We start from the raw sequence: 7,173 nt of genomic DNA, 5'->3' as shown, positions 1-7,173 counted from the left end.
TACCACAACACTCTAGAGAAACATACATAACAACGCTCAACCCTCACCACTAGAGGAACACTGAGAATCTCCCATAAGGAAACCTAGGCTACAGGCATCACAATCAGGCAACATTAACATGAATTCCTGAAGATCCCTAGCCTACTCTAGCATTCTGTTCTATCAAAGCTCAATAAAACAAATGTCATGAATGGTAATTCGGGGTTACTTACTGGCTCCGGCTGATCGTACCTCCGCGTCCTCCTTTTACTTAATTTTAAAACCATTTTAATTTCTTTTTTAAAACCTTCCTCGATTTGAGACTGGAGTCACACAAGTGTTCCTCCAATTCACTCAAACCAAGGCTCCGATACCAACTTGTAACGACCAAAATTTCGAAACAATTAAAACTTTTCAAAACAACCCATTTTAATAACGTTGTTACAAAAAGGTTTTCAATACATTATTTAACAGGGTATTTTCCCAGGTCCATTTCATAAAACACCAACGCGAGGAACGGTACGATCACACCCTTGCCTTGCCACAGACTCCTGAGAACCTGAAAACATAAAACCACAACTATAAGCCCAAAAGCTTAGTGAGATACCCCCAAAATACCAACCACATATACACCCTTCCAGGCCACAACCTTCTGGTCCAAAACATATCGCCTTCCGGCCCATAACACATTGCCTTCCGGCCCATAACATATTGCCTTCCGGCCCATAACATATCGCCTTCCGGCCCGCAACGTAAAAGCATATATATATATATATATATATATATATATATATATATATATATATATATATATATATATATATATATATATATATATATATATCATGACAGAACATAGAACAACCATGCATACCGGGTTACACTCCAGACCAGACAACTACACACATAACATGTAATCATACAACAGTTCACAGTTAGCAATTCGATCAACAGATCACATAACATATCATTACCCTAACCAAGATACCAACCTAGCCGATCACTAGCATAACATCACCCTACGACTCAGCCAACATAATAACTATGCACATACGCCTTTCCAGGCCATGACCTTCCGGTCCACATCGCATTGCCTTCCGGCCCACAACATGTAATGCCTTCCGGCCCATAACGTAACGCCTTCCGGCCCATATCCCGCAATATCATACAACAGACAATTACCCGGATTTCCATCTGATAAAAGGGTCGGCCTTGGTGCCTTAAACCCTATAGATATAGTGAGGATAACTCACCTCGAAACTGCCGACTGAACAGATAACCCAAGCTGCTCCGATCCCTGATACGATCTCCACCACTGGACAGCCACCAATGCACTGAACTCAAAACCATAATCAACAATTACCAAAATACCCCTGGAAACCACTGGTTAACCCTTGGTCAATTACTAGGTCAAAGTCAACCCCTGACTGACCCTACTCGCCGAGTCAACCCTATGACTCGCCGAGTTCCCATACTCAAAACTTCACTCAATCTGCGACCTAACTCGCCGAGTCGCCCCGAGACTCACCGAGTCCAACAACTCTGAGTCCACTCGCACACAACTCACCGAGTCATCCCTTGACTCGCCGGTTCTCGACTCAACTAGAAAATATTTGGACTCTTCGACAAGACTCGCTGAGTCCAAGAACAGACTCGCCGAGTCTAAGGCTATCTTCAACCTACTCGCCGAGTTGTTCATCAAACTCGTCGAGTTCCAGCTCATCTTCAAGCAACTCATCGAGTCCACCCATGTAACTCGCCGAGTACCACCGGTCTGCATCCAAACAGAAGCGTTCCAAACCATGCAATTGATCCAAAACATAGATCTAGCCTCCTACAACTCATCCATCACGTAAAGTGGCAATCTTTACGTGAATCCAAAGAGATCTATGCATTTTGCACATTAGGGCTAAGGTTTGGGACAAGATAGCTTCATCCAACACTCAACACAGGGACTTTCCTACATTCCAACTCTCCTCCATTCCAGATCTGAGGTAGCAACCTCAGATCTAACCTCTAGATTCCAATATCACCCAAGATAAGCTTCCCTCAAACCCCAAAACGAATAAACAAGATAACAACAACCTAAGAACGAGATATTACCTCAAAAGAACGCCCCAATCTGCAAGGAACTCGAATCCAAGCAAAGCCCCTTGCTCCACACCTTCAAACTTCCAAACTTTCTTCAAGAAATACTTCTCCAAGCCCCAATCCACTCAACAATGGTGCTTCTCCACGATTTTAGGGTTTCAGGGACTCAAAGGGTGATAAAGAGGCTGGGGAGGAAACGTAATGCTCTTTATATAGGGCTCAACCCCGAGAATTAGGGTTTTCTCCACTTAGCGCCTACTCGCCGAGTCCATCTCATTGACTCGCCGAGTCGGCTATTTAACACGCGACCAAGTCGCGATTCTACTCGCCGAGTCCATCCATGGACTCGTCGAATCACTCTTTCCCAAATTACACTTTTAGCCCTTCTACTCAACCCTTGCTATTTCGGGATGTTACAGAAAAATCATATGTTTTTGGAAAACAATATGATTTACTATGTTTCTATTTCTACAAGCACTTTTTTTTACAGTTTTGGGTTAGTCAGACAATATTATCATTATTTTTCAACATTAGAATTGCTAGTAGGTCAAAAAAGAATTGACAAATTCATAAATAGAAAGCATTTTAATATATTTAGTCGCATCTTTTAGGTTTAAATTATTAAATGTACAACAATTTTGACATTTACATTCATAGAAATTTATAAAATAATAATTGAAAATAAAATATGTAAAAAGATTGTATATTAAGGGTTTATTTATATATTTAAATTGTGAAACTAATTCAATCATAGTATATTTATAAATGAGACATTTTTCCCAAAGCCTCATTTATTTTTTATATTAAGTATCATTGTTTATGTTCTTTTATATTTTGATGTTTAATAATTATCCTCCACATGGCAAACAAAATTTAGCTATTCTTACCACAATCTCAAATTATTAAAAAAAATGCTAAGAATATTTTCTCTTTTAATATACCCTATGGTACCATTTTCTTCAATAATCGATAGAGATTAGGAAAAAACGCATTTATAAAACAAATTGCATGAAATTAATCAAATAAACACACTTTTTGGTATCATCTTCTTCACAGACCCGACGAACTTCATCAGAAAGAGATTTCATGAACTCAATATTTCGACATGTGGTCATTTGTAGTTAAATTTTTCTTATTTTACTCAACTATGCAATAAATATATAATCCCCTTGAAGACATTTCAATTGTTTTTTACTCTTTGAACAATTTTTGCGTCAGAATAGAAGCAAGTTGTTCATTAACCCCCATTATATGCCTCCAGAAGGGCTATTCTAACATATTACTCGCATAATCCAAAAGCTAATGAAAAATAGTCAATCAGGATATCACAAACTTTTATAAACCGAGTAATTTCTTCATTGCAAAATATGGATGGGCAAACCATTCCAAATTTTGGTGCCTAGAGCCATCTCAGAAGCAAGTCAAAATTATTAGTGCGAAATGCAAGAAATAGAAACATATTTGCAATTATTTGTTCCATTTAGCATCCTACTTTATAATCTTTATATTACAACAAGAAAACAAGGAAATGAAACCTGGAGCATTATGGCATTTTGTTTTTGTAGTAACAAAGCCATCTTTTTTTTTTAGTCTCACAACTCCTACATGAAATCACAACTAATAACAACACACTCTAGTTTTAATTTGTAATAGAAACATACTTACAAAAATATTTTGAATTATACATACTTTGGGCATTAGACATTAAGATTGTACTTCGATTTTTTTTTCTATCGCAACATTGTACATACATTTCTTTCTTGTGAAAGCATTGTATTTTAAAGATCTACTAAAGTAGGATAATGTAATTTTAAAATACCAACCAATCAGGAAAATGTACTTTAAGTGCAAAAAATGGCCAAGTAGAAAAACAGTTAAATAGAAAATCAAAATAAATTTACACTTATATAATAGATACCAAAAGGAGAATGAATTTATGACTTAATACCAAAAAAAAATGTACTTGAATTTTTTTACATGTTTGACTTTAACATGATCATACTCATTTTTCCTTCTTTATTTCTTTAGCTGCAATTTAGTATAAAGAGGTTAAATGCAAGAAATGGTCATTTAGCACAAAACTAAGATAATAAAAAAAATTAAGTTAACTAAAAATATTTCTTTAAATGGAAAAAAAAAGAATTATAGTGGAACTCAAATGCACAAATCAACCCCATAATCAAGATTATTATGACACGATAAAAATTGAACATCTTTATTTTTCATATAAATCTCATATATTTTGTTTGTATAGAAGAACAACTTTGCTATACTGAAACCAAGAAACAATAGAAATTAATATACCTTTAATTCATACCATTCTTAACAAATAAAATTTGATCATACTCTTATAACAACCACAACTTGGTTTGTTTCATTGTTAGATACCAAAGTTCACATCAGGTAAGGTTTTAGCTTATCGGCCATCAAGCCCCTTATATCTAATTTCCTGTAACAATTACATTTCATCATATATGAACTTATCAAAGCATGTTCATTAAACACACACGCACACACACACAACACACAAACATATATATAAACATACAACACTTAAAAGCCAAAATATTTCCTTTTTGAAATAGAGATATGCGATAGAAAATTTTTCATTCATACTTACATCAGATTGCAAGTCAGCAGGGGTAAATTTGGGAATACTTAAGGTGGGATGACGTTTGGAGTAAGAGGGGTATTAACTTTCATCCACATTTCTCAAAGTTTTTTGAACTTTGCTCATATCAATATCTGACCATGTTAATAAAAACACAAACCAACACAAATAAAAGAATAATTAGTCTTATTAATTAAACTAAAGAGAAAAAATGAAAAAAGTAGTACATACCTATAATCTCTGCAAGTATTGGTCCAGTATCTTTTTATGAGACTTTGCAAGGAAAATTTTGTTGCTTTTGTTCTTGGTCTGCCAAGTAAGAGTCTCCCTTATTTCTTCGTCTGTGAAGAATCGAACATAACCAGGGAATAAAAAACAAAAAATCGGACTTGAGATACCAAAACGTAAGAATCGAACCAACTCGGAATAAGTGCAACCCGCGATAGCCAAAAACAAAAAAAAAAAGCTAACCTAAGATTTAATAGGACCAAGTTGTTCACCGGAGAGAACCTAGACCTTCAAACACACACATACAAACAATGTTTGAGAAAACAGTTTATAAATAGTGATTTGGTCTAATAAGAAAGAAACAAACGAAAAAGCTTTTATTCATATGAGAAAAAGAAATAGGTCGAAGACGGAGAGAGAACGACCTCGGTGGTGGTGTTTTAGGGTTTCCATACCGATGAGAGTTTGGGATTTACGGATCTAGCAGCGATGGTGGGTGAGTGTATGCAGATCTAGCAGCAGTGGTGGAGAGATCGTGGTCCAATGCAGCGCATTTGGGTGGCGATGCGTGTTGGTGTTTTCAGGTTTCCATGGATTTCGTTTGAGAGAGAGACAAGATCAGTGCCGCCCAAAATCTCTTTTGTGCAGACCGAGTGAATATGAAATGTCTTTTTTTTCAAACTTTAAACAAAGCCCTAATGCCGCCCAAATTTTTTCCCTGATATCTAACGGTGTAGAATAATCAATAGAAAAATAAAAAAACTAATCTAAGATGAAGACTGTATTTCCTTGTTTTTTAAGACTTTAGTCTTAATTTTAGTGGGGCCTACATTTATATGTGTATTATAAGATACTAATATATATATATATATATATATATATATATATATATATATATATATATATATACTATCTTATAAAAGAAATCTAACTATTTCTAAAAATAGATTGATTATAATAATAATATTTTTTTAAGACGTCCAAATGATGAAGCTGATAGTACAAGTAATCATTAATAAAATAATATTAAATTTTAACCATATTTTAAATTCAAATATTTATTATCAAATCTCCTTATATTTCTCAACAATTTGATATGGTTTCCTCAAATCTCGGATTCATTCAAATTTTGAACCCTTTTAGATATCCTTAAATTTAGCATGTTGATTCAAATATCCCTCCAATCGCATATACCTCTTTGCTCCCTCCTCTACTATAAAGTCCACCGTCCAGGAACAAAAAATGACTTCATTTCCCAAATAACACCATAGTTTGATTATTTTGTCTTCGACGTGTACTTTCTTTTGTAACATAACATTTTTGTAGAGGAAACATATCACTAAAAGAATTTACACGCCCCGCCGCTTTGCGCGGGTGCACTGCTAGTGTATATATATATATATATATATATACACACCGCATGAATATAATTAGTTTTTTCTCTCTTTGTTTATTATTTTGTAGAAACATTAATTTCATTGTTATATGTTAAAATATCACTAGAAGAAAAACACGATTTTGCTACGGAAGGAATACGTTACAAGAAGATTAAATTCCATTGCAAAAGATGATTTGCTATGGAATTTGCAACGACCCATTTCCATCCCTAAAGCGTTGTAGCGAGGGTTTGAAACGAAAGCGATAATTTCGTCACAAATGTGACAATGGAATGAAATATGTGGTAGGTGGTATTCCATCGTGTATTCCATAATAGGATTCAATCACACAATCTGTGGTAGTTATTCCATCACAAATTATGTGCTGGTGATTCCCTAGCAAATTCCATGGTGATGAATCCGTAGCAAAGTTTGTGGTGGTGAATCCCTAATAAATTTCGTGGCGGTCATTCCCTAGTAAATTCCGTGGTGGTCATTCCGTAGCAAATTCCGTTGTGCTGAATCCATAGCAATTTTCATGGTGTATATTATATACCAGATTCCATATGCACTGATGGACAACTGATTTATAAATTATATCCAAATTATTTTGTAGTAATATATGAAAAACAAAAATAACAAAAAAAAAAAGTTAAAAGATTATTTCATAAAATAATACAATAGTTATTTATTACACGGAAAAATGAAAGTTGATAATCTAAATTAAATACTCTACAATAAACATATATCAACACTTTATGACCTACTAGTGTTGTTGTTTTGTAAAGACATTAATAAGATCCATTGCCGTTTGAAGTTGTTTTTCAAGATGACCGACCCTTGCTTTGTTTTCTTCTTGTTGGGCATTCATCATTTCTGTAAGCTCTT

At 34.6% G+C, this 7,173-nt stretch overlaps 1 long non-coding RNA gene across 3 annotated transcripts; it reads right to left on the bottom strand.

Moving 5' to 3' along the window:
- Positions 1-403: 403 nt before the first annotated feature.
- Positions 404-5,584, bottom strand: LOC145011586 (uncharacterized). 3 transcript variants are annotated; one of them, XR_013664181.1, is made up of 5 exons: positions 5,335-5,584; positions 5,153-5,197; positions 4,913-5,022; positions 4,691-4,815; positions 404-538 (listed from the first exon to the last, which is right to left on the bottom strand). It is a non-coding gene; the product is annotated as an uncharacterized LOC145011586 (long non-coding RNA). The 3 variants fall into 3 exon arrangements; XR_013664180.1 differs by lacking the exon at positions 404-538 and adding an exon at positions 4,419-4,519; XR_013664179.1 differs by lacking the exon at positions 404-538 and having other exon boundaries at positions 4,419-4,815.
- Between the last annotated feature and the right edge of the window lie 1,589 nt (positions 5,585-7,173).

Source organism: Lactuca saligna, chromosome 8 (assembly GCF_052625555.1).
Source record: "Lactuca saligna cultivar CGN05327 chromosome 8, ASM5262555v1, whole genome shotgun sequence".
Taxonomy (NCBI): domain Eukaryota; kingdom Viridiplantae; phylum Streptophyta; class Magnoliopsida; order Asterales; family Asteraceae; genus Lactuca; species Lactuca saligna.
The sequence above is the reverse complement of the archived record's forward strand: the minus strand, read 5'-3'. Positions and strand labels throughout refer to the sequence as shown.